This window comes from Physeter macrocephalus, chromosome 14, assembly GCF_002837175.3.
Source record: "Physeter macrocephalus isolate SW-GA chromosome 14, ASM283717v5, whole genome shotgun sequence".
In the NCBI taxonomy this organism is placed as follows: domain Eukaryota; kingdom Metazoa; phylum Chordata; class Mammalia; order Artiodactyla; family Physeteridae; genus Physeter; species Physeter macrocephalus.
This window is the reverse complement of record NC_041227.1, coordinates 19,672,892-19,691,874: the sequence shown is the minus strand read 5'-3', so window position 1 is coordinate 19,691,874 and position 18,983 is coordinate 19,672,892. Positions and strand designations below refer to the sequence as shown.

General features: G+C 48.5%; 1 protein-coding gene across 1 annotated transcript in view; it reads left to right on the top strand.

Annotated features, from left to right (window-relative positions):
* Positions 1-377: 377 nt before the first annotated feature.
* The window catches only part of PPP1R16B (protein phosphatase 1 regulatory subunit 16B), a 107,326-nt gene continuing 88,720 nt past the window's right edge, over positions 378-18,983 (top strand). The window contains exon 1 of the mRNA XM_024128545.3: positions 378-441. The gene's annotated coding sequence lies outside the window, so the exon portion shown is untranslated. The remainder of the gene's footprint in view (positions 442-18,983) is intronic.

The window sequence follows — 18,983 nt, the reverse complement described above, 5'->3', positions numbered from 1 at the left end:
GGGTGGTTTACTGCGGCTCTCTGGGCTTCCTGATGCCCTTCCATCAAATGGGAGCAAGAATCCAGTCCTGGGCTTCCCCCTTTCCAAGCTAGTAGTGTTGGAGGGTGGGAGGAAGGCCATAAGGAAAACTCTTCCGAACCCTGGTCGCTTCTCATCCGCATTCAATTTCCAGCTGCTCAAAGGGTAGGGTGGTGAAGGGGTGGGGAGCACCCAGAGACGCGAGGACCCTTCCTGGAGCTGCCTCGTCGGCCAGGCAGAGTAGAGCGTGCCCACTCCCTTCCCACGAGCTCAGGCCCCGCCTCGGGGGAGGAGCCGAGGGGCGGGGTGGAGGCTCGCGGTCGTGCGGAGCAGGCTTCTGTCGCCGCACTGGCAGCTGCGGCTCGGGGACGGACGGACCGAGCCACGGCCGGGAGCCGCCCGGGGCAGGGCTCGGGAGAGCGGGTGAGTTCCCCCGCCGCGCCGCCTGCTTCCCTGCGTTCTGCAGCTCGACAGGGCGGGGGATGAGGATCGCGGTGAGGAGGCGGTCCCAGCCTCTGAGGGTCTGGCTGGGGGTGTGTGGGGAGCTTTGGCTAAGGGCTGGCGGCAGAAGGTAATTTGCGAGGTGGGGGGGCCTGGAATGGCGGGTACCGGGAGCGCAGGACCCGAGAGTCGGGCTGGGGTGGGGGCGTTCTCCCGGGTCTTGCGCGCCAGAGATGAGGCCGGAGTACGGGGCGCAGTGGCAGGTTGTTGGCTGGGGCCGCCGTGGCCGGATCTTGGAGCGGGCAGGGGGCTCCTCCGCGGGTTCTGGGCTCTTGGGCCGCCGTCTGCCGGGGGGCGCAGTGCCGGGCAGAGGAGCCACAACCAGCACCAGACAGCCCCGGCGCCCAGCCTCGGGCCCGGCACGGGGGCGCCGCCCCCTCGCGCGGCGGCGCTTAGTCCCCGCAGGCGGTGGCAGGGCGCCGGGAGGGCTCCTGCCTGGGCGGGAAAGGTCCCCAGGGCAGGCGGCCCCGCGTGCAGACCCGCCTCCTGCGGGATCCAGCTGACAGCGCCCCGCGGCCCCGGGGCGACCCCGCGCGTGGTTGTTCCCGGCCTCTCCGAAGGCCAGCCGTGCGCCCGCGGCTCGGTCCCCCGCACCTGGCGCGCTCCTCTCCTCCCGAGTCCCGCGCATCGACTCCTGCCGGAGGAGCGCCCCCGAGCGCCTAGGATGGGCAGAAACTGTGCAGCCCTCCCCGGAGAGGTCGCGCAGAGGGGTCTCCCCAAGGTCACCCGGAGCGCCCAGACTGAACTGCCCAGACCGTCCCGAGTGGAGAGCCAGGGGTGGGGGGGGGCGTTCTCTGCCCGCCTCCTTCCCTGAGGCCGACTCCCCGCCTCCTCCTTCTCCAGTGCGGACCGGCTTAGCGGGAGATGCTGATGATGCAGCTCCCAGCCTCGGGCGGATAATTGGAGCTTTGAATCTGGCCCTCCCGGGAGGGCGGCGCGAAAAGCCCGAGACCCGGTGCTCCCGGGCATCTCTGGAGCCCAAGGAGAGAGACGCGGCTCCATAAGCGCTTCTCAGAACCGAAAACCGAGCTGCTTGCGCGCCCATGTGACTGGATTCCACATAATGGGCCCCTGTTCTCACTGTCAGAAGCGCCCACCAGCTCTCAGCGGCCCCGGGCACCAGGTGCCGCCTCTGAATCGCCCTCTGTGGAGGATCCGGACCCCCGAAGTATCAGGCGCCCTTGCCCGCAGGGCGCCCCCGGGAAGGGGCCTGCCGTTGGCCACCTCGGCCAGCGGGGGTACTTCCCTGTGGGCCCTGCCATTTCCTGTGTCTGGTGAAGCACCGGAGGAAATCCCTCCATCAGGGAGGCCTCCTCCGAGACTGGTCATAAAGCTTCTTAGCTCAGACAGTGACTAGCTCTGAGGCCCTTGGCCTCGGAGCCTCAGTTGCCTCTAGGAAATGGGGCTAATCAGGCCGTGGGAGGATGGGGAGAGGACCGTGTGAGGTGCTGGGTGCAGCGGAGCTGGGCGTAGGGAACGCTCCTATGTTAATACCAGCGCGTCTCAGAACGGTTTGGAGTGGGGCGTGTCTCTTTTTAGGCAGCAGCTGAAGTGGAGCCCTGGTGGGTGGTTCTGCAGGGGCTGGGGGTGTTTCCACATCTTCCTCCCTCCGCTCTGTCATAAAGAGGCAGCTTGCGGGCGGCTGGTGGGCGCTGGTGAGTCCTTTCAGCTCTCAGCCTGCTCCCGGGCTTTCCCACACAACCCCCCAGCCCCTCATCTCCCACCTGCCGCCCGGATGTTGGAGGCAAGGTGTCAACCAGACACTTTGGACCTTCAACTTCGTACTCTCCTGTGAACTGGAGTCTACCCAACAGTGTCCCCCTCCCTGGAACCTTCCTGACCCCTCTCCTGGCCCCAGCTCCTGCCAGCCTCTGAAATGTCTTCCTTCAGGAAGACCACTTGATCCAGCTACCCCTCTTTTGGTCTCCTCCCTCTGTGCCGTTCATTGGCGGGCTCTGGGTTGGGGCTCCTTGCATCCTTGCGCCCTCTGAATCTTCCCTGGTGTGGAGGGACGTGGCAGGCAAGACCCAGTGCATGCTCAGACTTCGTTCTCTTTGGTAATTGATGCTGGAGTGGAGGTTAAATTTCTAATCCAGCTGTTAAGTCTGTTCGGGAGCCTGAGCCACAGGGCTAAGAGGATGCTGACGCAGAAAGGTGGGCTTTTCCCCAAGGCAGTAACCTTCTGCAGAACTCATTTGGACTCTTTGGAAACTAGGGCCCCAGGTTCTTCTCAAAACCTGCTCCATACCCAGGTGTCAACATTCTCTAACCAACAGAGACTGCAGCCAGAATGGTTTTATGGATCACAGAAGGCACATACCTGGATTCCTGTGCTGTGTTTGGACCATCAGGAACCTCACCCAACCTTTGACCCCTCTGCCAATCTAGCCACCCCCACCCCCATGCCACCTGCACCCAGGACTTGAAGCACTTGGTGTACAGTGGGTCCCAAGTGGCATTCTTCCAGCAGAGGCTAGGATGACCTTCTTTATCCTGAGTACATCCTAGACACTGGGATTTAAGGAGGACTTGGACAAGCTTGCCTCCTACAGAAAGCCACAAAGTTTGAAGAGCAAGGGAGTCAGATAGGCCTAGTTCAAATTACAGGTCTCTAGTTAAAAGCTCTGTGACGTGGGTAAATTATTTACCCTCTCTGACTCCTGGTTTTCTCATCTGTAAAATGGGTGTAATAGTAATGCCTGCTCTGTGGGGTTGTGAGGATTCTGTGAGCCCGTGATACACAGAAAGTGCTTAGTGCAGCATCTGGTATAGGCAGGAATGCAGGAAATGATTATCATCACCATCACCACCATTTCCGCCTTTGCATTGGGCTCTCACAGGTTCCCCCCTCTCACCCTCACTGCCCCCCGCCCCCGAGTCTTGGGGAAGTCAGAACTCTTCTGCCTCTAGCTAACAGGACAGGGAAAGCCCATCAGCCTGGAGGGGGTGGTGCTGATTTCTGGGAATTCAAGTCCAGCATGGGCCTGTCTCTAGCAAGTCTGTCATTTAGCTTTTCTCATCTGGCTGCCATTTTGCAGGATTTGTTGATTCATTCAACAGATGTTTACTCCTTTCTAGCTATTGTGCTTAGCGAGGGATCTCAAGACGAATAAGGCAGCTCTCAGGCTTCTCAGTCTAGGGGCAAAAGGTGATAGTGAGGACCCAGCTTCCCTGGCAAGAAGAGGAATGAAGAGTAGAGGAGTGGATGAACAGGTGGGCTCAGCTAACGAACCCAGGTTTCACTCCTGAATCTGCCACCTTGTAGCTGGGTGGTGACGGACAGATGCATTACCTCTAGGGTGGTGATGTGAGGAGAAAAGTGAGACCACATGGGCAAAAACCTCAGCTCAGAGCCTTCTAGATATTAATCAGTGCTTGCAAATGTTGGCTGCTATTATTAGTAGTCTGCAGTGACCAATTGCAGGTGGGCAAATTTTGCAGTAGGGGCACATTTGAGCCCTTCAGAGACAGTTTTCCAGGTGGTGGCTAATAGCGGGGTGGGCAGCCTGAGCCAAGAGAACAGCTTGTGCAAAGGCACAGAGGCTTAAAAGTGCTTGGAGTCTCGGAGAGCAGTGAGCAGGAGTTACAGCTGGAGCACCGTCACCGTAGGGTGTGACTTAGGGAGGGGCAGGAGCCAAGGCCAGGGAGCAAGGCCATCCTGCCAAGGGGTCCCGAATGATTAAACGCTTGCTCACCCGAAGCAGGCCCCCTGCAGCTAACGGAGATGTCTGATGGCAGTCTAGAATTAACTTCTGCAGGCGAGGAAGGGCTGGTCTGTGCACGTTTGCCAGTACATGAACTGTCCTTTCCTCTTCCTTCTACCTGGAAAGCACAGAGGTCCCCTCCTTCTTCCAGAGATGCTTTTGCTACTTCTGCGCCTGTTTCTCTCTTCCTGGGACGTTTCTCACGTGAAGGAAGGGGATGTGGGTGGAGGAAGCGTCACGATCTCGTTCCCTTGACCATAATAAGGTACCAAGTACTTTTCTGGATGCTGGTCACTGCCCAAGGTCTTTGCTCGTATTGGCATCTAATCCTCATACTGATTTATTGAAGTCGATGCATTTATTCCCACTGAACAGAAGGGGAAACTGAGGCACAGAGGATGAGGTGATTTGCTAAAGGGCACTCAGCTTGTAAGTGGCAGGAACTCATGTCTAGAGGTCTCCAAAGTTGCTCTGTGCTATGTGTACCACCTCACGCATGCCCTTGGTAAATATCTAAAGCTGACTGCAGAATGTCTGGCAGTGCCCCTGGATGCTGGGCTGTAGGCATCTTGGAGATGGATCACAGTGGGGTGGGGACTGCCCCATTCTCTCCCAACCCTGATTTTTGGGAAGGCCCTGAGTGCAGGCACCTGGCGATGGGGAGCTGTTCTTGGATGTCTCAGAATTCAGGGCGTCCTTCCTTGGCCCGCTAGGTCCCACAGACGTGCCTTGACGCAGGCAGTTTGCAGCTTGATTGATGTAGCAGGTGGCAGTTGAGCTCCACGGTGACCCCAGGAAGGAATGAGTCTTTTAGGATGGCTGGTTAGAGCATCACGTGAACCACACACCCTACCTGTTTACAGAAGACATCAAAACAAAGGCTCGAATTTCCTTTTCTACAGGAGGCAAAGTTCAGGGCCACGGTTCAAATCCTGCCCCAGCCTTTCACTAGCTTTTGGGTGTTGGCCAGTTTCTTCACTTCCTCGCACCTCAATTTCTTCAACCGGAAATACAGATCACACACACACACACACACAGACACACACACTCACACATATACATATATATGTATATGTATATATATACAATTCAGAGTTGTCATAAGGATTTGTAATTATGCATAAAATTGACTTCCACATCATAAATATATTGGTATAATATCCACAAAATTTTCCTCCATGGTACTTATCATAATTGTGATTATATGGCTATTTGTAGTCATTATTCTTTTACTCTGTCTCCCCGCACCAGGCCAGTGGTTCTCAACTGCGGGCAGTTTGGCCCCCCAGGGGACATTTGGCAATGTCTGGAGACATTTTTGGTTGTCACAAGTGGGAAAGTGCAGAGGGGGCAGGGAGCTACTGGCATCTGGTGGGTCAAGGCCAGGAATGCTGCAAGATATCCCACAGTGCCCAGGGCAGCCCCCCCAGAACAAAGAATTGTCCCATCCCAAATGTCAATAGTGCCGAAATGGAGAAAGCTTACACTGGACATGAGGCCCCTCAGGTCGGTGACTGGGTCTGATTCATTCAGCCCTGTGTCTCCAGTTGCCCAGCATGATGGCCGGCTCACAGGAGACAATCAATATGCATTAAAGGGATGAATGAGTACTTGGAAGGCCTTATGTCCCTTGGAGTCCCAGAGGTTTGGCTTGCAGGACATTTTGAATGGACAGAAGTGATTCAGATGAACTTGAATGATGAATAGCCAACTGGTCATTCAGGCCAAAGAAATTCAGACCAAGCTATTTTCCTTCCCGAGCAGGTGCTAGGGGGCCCGTATTATCAGCACTGTTGCTACAATCACCGCTGCGTTTTGCTCATATAGACGCAGGACCCACCTTTATCTGGACAAGCAGGCTGGGGCAGGGGAATGTAGGTGCTCATAAGGAACGCCCTGTCAGCTGGGCCCTTGGGATTTGCCAAGCTGGGGCGCAGCTGCTGTCAGCTTCCTGTTTTTTTCCCTTTCTGGTGGAATGAAGGAAACCCACTGAATGGCTGTTTTTCCACTGACATTTACAGCAATGTGATAGGCCTTGGATTAATGAGGTCAAGCTTCAGTGTGAAATCTGCCTGATAACTTGAAGCTTGGCCAATAGGAAGACGTGGCTTGTTTTCTTTGGGCATTTGATGTCTTCGGATGGCTTTGGCCAGGGAAGTAGGGGTCACGACTCTATACAAAAGAAGGGAATGTTTTATGCCCCAGAATCATAGAGGCCAGAGTTGTTGTCTCTTTTTCAATTTAGTGGGAAGGTTTATTTTCATGTGAACTTTGAAATAATTCATTAAAGCAAAGGTTCATCATGAGCCCCAGGCTCCTCCTGAGCCTGGATCTGGGCTATTGAAAGGACCAGGCTGTTTTTCCAGGGCTCTCTGGGAGTTTGAAAGAAAGGACTGACCCCAAAGGGTGTTTGGACAGGTTGGAGGTGCACATGGATTAGGACTTATTCTGGCGGGGGAAGGGGTCTTGAGCACAGGCCTCAAACTTGCTCACAGTCTTCAGGTTTCTGTAAAACGCAGAATTGGATGCATTAGGCCTGGGGCCTGAGCATCTGCATTTATAACAAGCTCCCAGGGGGAGCCATTCTGCTGGTCTGTGAACTGCACTTTGGGGAGCAAGGGTCTGGGGAAGCCCAAGTCTACAGGTGAGGGGTCCCTGGTATCACCCGCTCAAGCAAATTCAGCCTGTCGCGCCTGTTCGCCCGGCCATCTGCTGTGCAGGCTGGTTTGCAGGGGAGCAGACTTACTGCTCCCCTTCTCTGTGTGCCCAGACCTGGGAGCAAGCCTGAAGGAAAGGCTGCTTGCCCGCAAGGAGCAACGGAAACAGCCAGAACAGGTGTGAGGGGCTTCTAGCGCTTCCAGAAACGTGTGTCGGGGGACACACTTTTCCTGGGTCACCTGGTCACCTGGGGCTTGTTAAACACACAGATCCCTTGGCCCTAGCCCAGCCTGCCTGAGTCAGAACCAGCCAAGGTGGGACCCTGGGAGTCTGTATTTTTAAAAGGTGTGCCAGGTGATTCTGATTCACAGCCAGGCTGGCCGAGGGGAAGCCAAGAGGAAGAGCTGGCAGCACGTGGCAGTTAACTGCTCGGGAGGCCCGGTGTAAAGTTGTAGCCTTGTGTATAGCCTGATGGCACACGGCTGAGGGAGGGAACTAGAGCTAGCCCGCTCCACTTGCCTAGCTCTGTACCCTGCAGGGTTGCACCTACCTCGAAGGAAGGGCATCTTTTTCTTAATATTAACAATAATGGTTAACACTTAGTACTTATTATGAGCCAAGCGCTATTTAACTTTTAGTCCTCCTAGCAACTCTAAGAGGTGACCTTACCACGACCCTGATTTTACGGCTGAGGAAAGTGAGGTTCAATGACTTGCCCTTGTCACACAGCCAGTAAGAGGTGGAGTCAGGATCTGAATCCAGGACATCTCGCTTCCAAGTCCTTTAACTTAATCATGACGCTGTCTGACTTTGGGCAAAAAATGCTGTTGCACTTCGTAAGCTGTCCCTGCCCTGAGGGAGTGCCTTTCTCTAGTTCTTCCCCAGATGGGGGAAAGGCTAGCAGTGACCTTGGCTGGCTCTGGAGTCATACCTTAGTTGGATCCCTGCCTCTGCCACTTACTGTAACCTTGAGAAGCTATTTGCTAACTTTGCTGAGCCTCAACTTACCAATGTGTAAAATAGGAATAATAATCGTATGAGAGGCTATGATTATTTAGCCTGTGTCTGGCACATAGGATGTACTCGATACATACCAACGATAATTATTACATTAGTGTCAGTGAAGTCAGTCCCTGGGAGTCATAGCTTCAGAGCAGAGGGGATAGGTGAGCAGAGCCCTGTGTCACTTACATCCCAGGGGACTGGGTCTGTTGTTTTGTTCACCCTGCTTACTTATGTCTATTACTTACCTAGGCATTCCTAGCCTTTGCTTCTTGGCGCTGGTTACAGGCCCCAGTGTCCATGCCAGCCTGGTGAGTTCTCAGAATTTCTTGGCTCCCAGAATGTTTCAGAGTCTCAGTCAGAACTGGCTTTATTTCCCGCCATCCAAGAGCAAGTAAAAGGCACACATTCTCACGCTTACTTTCTTCAGGGCTCTTGGGTCTTCTTGGTGACTTTTCCTGTCCCCAGATTCCTTTCTGGAACTCTGTAGTCATCATTGCCCCCCACCCCCATGAACTGGGCAGAGAAAAAACGCTTTAGAGTCACTGCCTGTTGCCTTATTAAGAAACAGGGAAGAGTTTCTCCAGAATTTCATTTTTTTTTAACGTATAAAATCAAGCTTTTGTTTTCTTATTGCTGTATTTTATGCTTTTTAATTCTAAAAAGAAGACAAACTCATTATTAAAATTCAAACCATACAGAAATGTGGAAAATGGAAAAGGAAATTTCCCCAATCATCATCCACTCCATTCTTTTTCCCCAGAAGAAATCCCTGAATGTTTTATGTCTTTCCATAAATTTCTTATGCATATACAAATCCACATGCATTTACATGTTTATCCTTTTTTCTTTTTAACACATCTGTACAACGCTTTTCTGAAACTTCCCTTTTCAGCTAATTTATCTTAGCATATGTCAACACATATAGATATACCTCAGTCCTAAAGGCTACATGATATTCCCGTAATAAAAATTTACCATAATTTGTTTTCTAGTCCCTTGCTGGCAGTGAAGGTTACTTTGTTTTTTTTCCTACTACAAGTGTGTGATGCTATGACATCCTTGCTTACACAGCATGTATCTTTGTACACTGGTATGATTTTATCAGTAAGGAAAATTCCCTGCAGTTTGAACTATGACGTTGTCAAACTGTCCTCCCAAGAGGCCAAACCAATTTCTTTTTTCTTTTTTTTTTTCTTGGCATGGCATGCAAGATCTTAGTTCCCTGACCAGGGATCAAACCCATGCCCCCTGCAGTGGAAGCGCGGCGTCTTAACCACTGGACCGCCAGGGAGTCCCGAAAACCAATTTCTATTTCCTCGACCATGTGTGTGAATGCCTATTACCCCAACCCCTTCTCCAACACTGAGTAACTTTAATTTTTGCCAGTCAGATAGGAATAAAATAGAAAGAATGTTTCTAGGTCAAGTTCCACAATACTTCAGATTTTACGACCCTTTAGACCGTGGCTACATAAAGATTGTTAAATATTCAAGAACTACATTTTACTTGGGTTGATGCTTGGAATTAGAGACATAAAATTAAATTAAACCAGCTCCTGCCCTTAGGTTGGTCCCTGTCTCCTGAAGGAAGCAGACAAGTGGGCAAATAAAATAAGAACAGAGCTGTGCTAGAGAAATGTATAAGCTAAGTTCTGTTTGATAAACTCTTCATGACTATCATAAACGAATTTGTAAAATACAGCATATACTATGTCCCGGTGGGAGGTGGGGGATACTTGAAATCCTCAGAAGAAAATGACTTGTTAGAAGCAGAAAAATCATGCCGCTTACCCCTAATGGTGGCAGCAGAAGAGGTGGGCAACTAGGAAGGGATAAGTAATTTTGAAATAGACTTTTTGGTGGTTTCCATGTTTACTAATGAGGTTTGTGTGAGGGAGGCCGTGCAGAAACCCAGCTGAGTTTGCAGCTGGTGGTGATTACCAATCACTCGTACCTGGGCAAATGTGTATGTTAGTCCAGAAAGAGTGAGAGCAAAGGAACAGAGGGCTGGCCTTAAAAATCCACAACCTTGGAGCTCATAGAAGTTGGATGTGGGTGGCACGAATTGGCGGTTACTCCAGGGGTTACAAGGATGCGTGCTCTGAACAGTGCCCACTGTAGATTGGGTGCACAGAATGGGCGTTCAATGAATGAGTAAGCATCAGAGATGTCTGTGTCTTGTAAAAGGGCCTCCTACTCAAAAAGAATAGATCCATTTAGAAAGGGGTTACGACCACCTGATCTTCCCACCTGCGGGAGCCACGCCTTAGCTATGCATTTCCTTTGGGCTACCTGTCTTGGATAGCTCTTCATTCACTGCAATGCCTTAAGAACAACACCCGGCAAGGAGCAGCTGAGAATATCTGAAACAGTGCTGTGGAATGAAACTAACCATCATTTTACAGCAAAGCTTCTAAGCCAGGATCTGTGGAGCCAATTGCAAAGCATGCAGAGTTGAAAAAAGACTGTGGAGCCAGAGACAGTCCTAACTCATCCTTGCATGGATGGCAAGGCAGGGGCCAGCCTGCCTTGCCATCTGGGTCTGGCCCCCACGTTCCTCCAACAGCCAGTTCTATTTTGTCTGGTTTGAGTCTATAGCTCTGGTTCCAAGCCAGAGGACCACTCCCTATGATACGACTGATGGAATAATGTCAGTGAATTTCAGTCTCTTGGTCTCCCACCCTCCTGTCTACCCTCTTCCATTTATTGAAAATCTACCACATGCTGGGTGACTCTAGGGTGGGATGAAAAGGTGAATAACATCTATTCCTTGTCTTTCGAGAGCATCTAGTCCAATGGAAGAGGCAGATCTGAAACTAACAATTACTAGTGGCGAGCCACGACAGAGATGTGGTCAAATGCTTTGGAACTAAAGAGGAGAGAGAAACGAACAATTCGGAGGGAATAAAAGGAGCCTGGAGACAATATTGTGTAAATGAGACGAGGCAAGTCAAGTGCTGAGCACGGTGCCTGGAAAGCACTTAAGAGATGATAGATATTATCATTACAGCTCTTGGGCTAGCTCTCCAAGAACAAGGAAAAGCTTGCCAGGTGGAGGGAAAGAAGGGTACTGCCACTGCATGGAACAGCATGAATGAAGGTGAGGTGGTGAGTGAGGCAGAGAGAAAACTCCATGGGCTTCGTAGAGGAGAAATCTAAATCTGTGTTCAAAGCGTAGTCCTGCCACTCACTAGTTGTGACCTTGGGCGTGTCAAGGTGAGCCTCCATTTCCTACTCTATCTACTGGAGATAATGAGACCTGTTTATAAAGGCTCCTTGTGGGGATTAAAGTTAATTTATGGGCAGTACCTGACACATAGCAGAGTCTCAGCAAATGGTGGGTACCATTGTGGGGTGTGAATCCACCAGACCTATTAAGTGTAGCTGGAAAACTGAGTGTTTAGTGGGCTTGGGGGTGGGGGGTGGGAGGGAGGTTAGGACGACCAGAGGTAAAGCTAAACGTGTCAAGGCCAGATACTGGATGGTCTGGTCTCTGAGGCTAAGAAGTTTAGACTTTACAGGCACTGGGGAGACATTATATGCTTCCCTACAAGGGAAATACAGGATCAGACTTGGGTGCAGCATGAAAACTCTGCCAGTGGTGTGGATTGTGGGTTGGAAGATAAGAGATGGAGGCGAGGAGACCATTTGGGGAAGTGTTGCCTCCCATGTTCCTGTCTTGACAACCCACAGCTCACAGTAGCCAAGTGGAAGCTCTGCTGAGTCCTGCAGACAAGTGCTGCCTGGAGAGGCAAATCAGGGCAGTGGTTCAGAGCATGGGCTTCAGCGTCAAGGCCAATGTGGATCTGAATCCTAACCGTGTCACTTACTGGCTGTGTGACCTTGGGCAATTACTTAACCTCACTGAACTTTAGTTTACTCTTCTGTAAAATGAGGATTAATAGTACCTTTCTCATAAGCTTATTGTGGGATTAAATGAGATAGTGTAGATAAAGCAGCTAGCTTAGCTCCAGGAACGTAGTAAGTGTTCAATAAGAGTTAATCATTAAAAATTTAAAAATTGTTTATTTCTCCACGGAACCCTTTTCCACGGAACCCCTGTTAACCTTCTCTGGAGCTACTAGTGTTCCACAGAAAACATCCTGCCTTAAACTTTCTGGAGAAGCAGCAGCACTTTCTGCTCCAAGAAATAAATAGTCAAGAGGGTTGCCAGGTTCTAACACAGTGGTTCTTGGATGCGTATTAGACCCACCTGGGGAGCTTTTTAAAAATTTCAATGCCTGGCTGCACCCCAGACCAACTAAACTGGAATCTCTTGAGATGGGACCCCGTATTTTTTAAATTTTAATGGTTTATTAAGGTAAAAAACAAACACAGAAAAGTACCCACATCCTAAGTGAATGAATTTTCACAGATTGAACATGCCCAGGTAAGTCGTATCCTGCTCAAAAAACTGAATATTATCAGCACTTCAGAAGCCCTTCTTCAGTCCCTTCCCAGTCACCCCCACTCCAAAACCACAACTCTGATTGATAACAACATAGATTCCTTTTGCCTGTTGTTGAATTTTACATAAATGGAATCATATAGTATGCATTTTTGTGTTTGGCTTATTTTGGTTAACAGTGTGAGAGATCCAGATTGTCAAGTGTAATTGTATATTACTCATCCACGCTGCTGGACTATGTTCCATTGTGTGAGTACACCATAATTTTTTTCCCCAAACTACTGTTGGTGGGCATTTTGGACGGTTTACACTTTGGGATTATTACAAATAGTGCTGTCAACATTCTTGTGAATGCCTTTTGGTCAATGTATATATAAATTTCTGTTGAGTATATTCCTAGGAATGAAATTGCTAGATTATAGGGCATCATATGTTCAACTTTAGAAGATATTGCTTGAGCAGTTTTTTAAAGTGGCTGTACCAATTTATATTCCCACTCAGTTTATAAGAATTCTTGCCAACCACTGGTATTTTCTGTCTTTAAAAAAATTAAAAGGCCACTCTGGTGGATACATAGTAGTCATGCTCTGTGATCTTAATATAAGTTCCCAGCATCTCCAGGTGATTCCAACTTTGTAGCCAAGTTTGAGAACCTCTTTCCTGACAGGCTTTGAAAAAGCAAAACACGCATTAATGGAACGGTACAAAGAGGTGTTATAATGGCAAGTGCCTCCCCATTGACTCTCTTTGATGTCTGTACCCAGAGTTTTTTATAGATCTGATCTGTCTAATCAGCAGGGGAGGATGCTTTTGCTGTGGAAGGAGAATGTAGAGGTGTATTAAACCTGACAGCCTGTGCCTCATTCATGTGTGCTTTATGTGGGCAAATGGTTCCATCAGGAGTGATCTGGAAGCTGGGAAGAGCCCATGACAGGACTTCAATCTCTTCTTCCAATTTAAGACCTGAAAGATAAGGGAGGACATGAGAAGTGACAAGTAGTCTATACAGATGTCATCAGATGAAAATATCTGGTCTTTGGGATCAGGATTTAATATTTTATGTTGTATTTTTGCTCCCCAAAGCTTGCCCAAGACCTGGCACTTGGAAGGTGCTCCAAAAAAAAAAAAAGTCATTGAAGTCAATATTAGAACTATGTAACTGGCTCTAGTGAAAAGCACAACTCACATGGATGCAGAGAAAGATGTTGGTGTGGATTTAGCTAATCTGATTAATAGTTTCACGTCTCTTCTTTGTGGTTTCTGTGTTGTGGCTGGTATTTCCTATTTGTTCATTTATTACAAGGATATTTTCCTTTATACCCTTAAAGGAAATAAGGCATCATTTTGCAGGTAGATCTCTATTGTGCCTTTCCTCTTGAGTTTGAGTCATGTTTTCTGTTTTGTTTTGTTTTTTTGTTTTTTTTGGCCACGCTGGGGCATGTGGAGCTTAGTTCCCCGACCAGGGATTGAACCCGCACCCCATACAGTGGAAGCATGGAGTCTTAACCACTGGACCTCCAGGGAAGTCCCTTTCCTGTTTGCTTTAAAAAAATTTTTTTTTCTAGTAATTTTAGGTTACATCTTGAACATCATGAATGAGACTTGAAGAGACTCTTGGTTCTATTATGTTCCTCAGAACAGTAATGACTTTTTAAAAATTCAGTCAGTTAACTTGACCAAACAAACTCTAAATTCAGTTTCCCCCTGGGTAGGCAGCAGCTGAAATCTTTCTTCAGTTCTTTTAGCCTTAGTTTGGCTGCTTGGAACCTGCCCTGCACATGCATCATTCAGAGAGATTTGGACAGAATCTATACTCAGCATTTGGGGCTACCATCTGTGACTCTTTTCTGGGATGCTTTCTCCTCACTTCCCAACTGTAGTTACCTGAACTCTGTGCTTTAATTCCTCAAACGGTAAGAGCAAAGGTTCTCATCCAGGTTGTAGCCAACAGGTACAACACTGACTGGGGCCTGCCCTCAGATAAAAAGCTACAAAAACATGGAATTCACCTAGTGCAAATTTCTGTCTTTCATGTGTTGACTCCCCTCTGGTTTCTGTCTGCTTGTGGTTGAACACATTTAGTGCCTTCCGATAGGTTATGCGTGTGTGTGTGTGTGTGTGTGTGTGTGTGTGTGTGTGTGTGGTGTGTAGAGTTCACAATAGTTATATGTGAGGGGGTGGGTCCAATAAGAGCTACTCTGCCATTACCAGAGCAGAACTTTTCTGATCAATAGTTTTGTTCATTAAGGGACCCTTAGGACCCCCATGCTTTATGGCTTAGCACCTAGTAGATGGTAATAAATATTTGTTGATTGGTTAAATGAATGCAGCTTCAAATTAAAAGTGGAAGTGAATTAGAGGAGAAAACTGCCAGAAGAAAATTCTGAAATTAGTTACTTGTTGATGACATCAGGCATAAAATAGAAAGAGTGTTTAGCAATTTGCTGGAGAAAATGATGAGTGAGAGGATTGAGTGTAGACCAAAGTCTCTAACAAAGTGAACCTGAGATTTCAACACGAGGAGATAAGTTCAATTGTGACAGTAACATCACTTTCAGGGATTGAATCTATGGCTTATGGAGAATTTTCAATGGAATAAGGGGTCAGAGGGGAAGCAGAGGTATGCTTGGAGTTCTGTACACCCAAGAGGAGCCAAGAGGAGGGAATCAAAGTGAAGGGACTTTGGCTGGAGATCAAAGAGGGGAGGAACGAAAGTAATGTAAAGGCAGGTTACTACAGCTTGCTTCTCTCTGCATGGTGACCTGGAAGGTCACAAATCCCATACAGAGAGACTTCAAAGCCTGTGTATTGGATGGAAACTTCATTTACCCAAATGCGGAGTGTCTGGAAACTTCCTGATTTATTCTACTGACAGCTTCATCACCCAGAGAGTAGAGGAGAGAAGACAGTTGCTGTTATGAATCTGGTTTGGGAGCTGTTGGGTAAAGTGAAAATGAGAAAGTGCTCACCAAGAAAGGGAACAGTAGTCATAGGGGACTGAGCTCATAGGGTTTGGAAGGCAGAGTTTTATGAAATTTAGGATGAGTTACATATATTTCCTGCCTAAGCCTCCAAAGGTGATGACAGCTCCAATAGTAAGGGAAGTTATGACTGTAATCAATTATCCTCACTCTGCATAGATTTCATTTATTTTCCTGCAGAGGGTTCTCTTCTTGCTTCTAGTCGTGCTTTTGTGGGCCATCTTTCCTGTCTGACATTTTCTCCATTTTCAAGCACGGGAGATAATAAAAAATACTTAACCATCATGGCATATGATTGAGCAACCAGAAAAGATGCCAGCTATAGACAACTGGAATAGCCCTACTTATGGGTTCCTTAACCTCTCTGAGTCTCAGTTTTCTCCTCTTTAAAATGGGAACAACACCTACCGCAGAGCTGGCACACTGATTCCAAGAGACGTTACATGTAAAGCATTTGACCCATGGAAGATGTGCTGTGCACAGAAGCTGCCATTTTTACCCTGCATTCTTTATCTCTGGGTTCATTTCATCTACATATTTTATAGGTTCTGAGATGCTTATGTTTTAGTTTTGCTTTTCTTTTTTTTTTTTTAAGTGGATCGGTCTTATTTTACTTTTTTTTTTTTTTTTTTTTTTTTTTTTTTTGGCCCACACTATGCAGCATGTGGGAGCTTAGTTCCCTGACCAGGGATTGAACCTGCACCCCCTGCATTAGAAACGAGGAGTCTTAACCACTGGACTTCCAGGGAAGTCCCACTTATGTTTAGTTTCATTAAGCATATGTTTTTACTCTATACTGATTTCAGCAAGTATTTCCTTTATTACCAATTGATCTGTCTGGTTTGTTAGTCGAAATGTCCTCTTATCTCCTTGATGATTAATACCTTGGATTTTCTGAAATCTTGTGTTTCATGAAGAAGATGTTTTAAAGCACTTGTGGTTCTTTTAGAGTTTTTTCCTGGTTTCTTCTCCTTTAATATATGTAGACAAGGGAATTAGACAGACCTGGGTTTGGATCCCAGCTCCACCACTTACTGGCTGTGCAGTTAATTGGTACCCATTGTCTGCATTGCTCTAGCCCTTTGTCTCCTCACTCTTTCTTCCTCCAGGGTAGGACTTTCTCCTTTGAGTCCAGCTCTCTGTTTTTTATTGTCCTTGTTTCCTTGGAATTATTCTCCAAACCTCCATGAACAAACTAGATGAAAAGCTTTTTAAAATTCCCATCCCAGCTACTTCCTAATTGGCTAAGAACACCCCTGGCTAAAGGGAAGGAGGTAGCTCGCTAGGGATATCTTTGAGGTTTCTGAAGTGGAGAGAGGGGCTTCCGCAGACCACAGTCCCCTTCCTCCTTTATGATGGTAATGCTGTGAAACCCAGGATGCCTAGGATGGATGAGAGAGTGATCCCTGGCTGATAGTGATCCCTGCCCCTCCCTCTTTAACCCCATCCAGTTACCAGCAGGACACTTACCTCCCAACTTTCCAGGGTCAGGGTTGGGAGGGGTGGCAATTCCACAGGGGCTGCCAACCTTTGCTTGAGTTGGCTCAGCATACTGCTTTCTAGAACCAGGATCCAGTCAATTTAAGGGGATGGAGTCATGGAGGACAGGTCTTCATTCTACCCCCTAGTGCAAGTTATTGGAGAAATTCTTACTAGAACCTAAGATATTCTTGATTCCTGTCTACCACTGAGGCCACAGTGACTTTTGTTCTTGGTTGAATGATATATTGATATTGAGGGGCCCTTCCACTCAATCTGATAACTTTCCAGATGTCTGTGTTTGAGGCTAGGGGATTTTGAACAATGGGGCAAAGGCAAGTATTGAAATCCAAGTAGGCAAGCGTGACGTAGAACAGAGTTGCATGCTCAGTATGCATGCAGCCAATTCCCACTCCTTTATCTGTGGCAGACATTACTAATCAATCACAGCCCTCATTCCTCCTGTTATCACATGTGGCCTCATAACCTCTGTCCTCAAAGTGCTCCGAGAAGCCACCACCAACCTAAGAGTTGGCACAACAGAGGAAAGCTCGTCCAAGGATGTCATGCTGAGAGAGGGAGGCAGAGGTGGCAGAGGCCACTCCAGCCTTCGTCAGTGTGAATAGCCATCCCCTATTTAATAAATGTGTAAACCAGGAGGGCATTCTGTGGCCACACGTGGCCTCCTTTGGAAAATGATCCCTCTAGCTGCAAAGGGAGTTTTTATCTCTCTGCAAGGGAGGGGGTGGACCACACTCCCCCAAGCCTGGAGAAGCAGTATGTGTAATTTGACTCCTGTTTCCCCGTGCTTAGCTATTATATAAGCTTCTTTAGAAGACTGGCTGGTTTAGCACCGTGACTGTGACTGACTAATGTGTTCGTAGACATCATGTCATCTTTGCATGTGCCCCATCCTTGGCACCTTTGTTCTGTCCCCTGCAGCCTCCTCCACAGTGGCATTCTTACCCATAAGTAGGTGGGCCTCTCTGTGGGTTCAGGTTCATGGAGAGAAGCTCAGCATGGAAGATGGTTGTGTTCACGGGTTTTCCTTCACCCCTTCGAGCTGTGGCTTCCTTTGAAGTTTTCTCAGAGCTGAGTCTGAGACAGCTGCCTCACCTTCACAAGTAGAAATGAATCTAAAACATCGTCAATCAATATCTCCTTGCAATGGTTCTTCCACACTGTCTAGCCTGGTGGTTACCGAGTGCTGGGCTGCAAATATACATGATAGAGTCTTACTGCTAATACAGATGATCTGTCTGCCAGGCTGGGATTGGGGTTCACCGAGCCAGTCCCACCTCCAACCCAATATGGACCTTCTCTCTCTGCAGCCTCATGAGTGACCATGGAGTTCCTGGTGGTGGGGACCCCAGCATCACAGCATGGCTGGGCTTTGAATCACCAGTGTTAGACAGTTCTTCCTCATTCCAGGCTGATCCTACTTTTTTTTTTTCCCCTGCGCCACGAAGCATGCAGGATCTTTAGTTCCCTGACCACGGATCGAACCCACGCCTCCTGCAGTGGGAAGCATGGAGTCTTAACTACTTTCCGCCAGGAAAGTGCCGGGCTGATCCTACTTCTTCATTTTGCCTGTTTATGATCCCAACTCTGCCCTCTAGAGAACAAAGCTAATCCTTTCATTCATGGCTTTCATTAAGGCCTGGTCCTATATTACCAAAATGGCCCAGCCAGTTCAGACAGAGGTCAACTGGGCTATTACCTCAATGCTGGACATGATTCTTTTCCTGAGAGAGCTCAAGATGCTTTAGTTGCTTGATCGATCACTCTGTTCTTGTTGAACTTGTGGTTTTCGAGTCCTGCCACCCTCCCCTCTCCTCCATCCTTGCCCCCCACCCCCCAAGGTCTTGCCAAATTGGGTTATAGTAAGTGGGCTTCAGAGAACAGTGACAAATCAAGGCCAAGCCCAGGGCCACCACTCAGAGGTCTGAATGAAGGAGCACAGCTGGGAGAAGCAGAGTTAAGGAGCAGACCCTCAGGGACCCGAGTCCCACAACAGATTTAAAACCAGGATGTCTGTCTAGGATGACTGGGCACGAAGTCTAGACGGTTCATTACAGCAGGGGTAGAACAGAAAGTCCACAAAATTCCATGAGAATGGAGTTGATGGGGGGACAAGGCTAATTTCTAATTCAGATTTTGGAGCACCAAGGGCCCCAGAAGTCTCTTTGTTCATGAGTAAAGCATCTTTATACTGGGGGGTGGGGAGCGA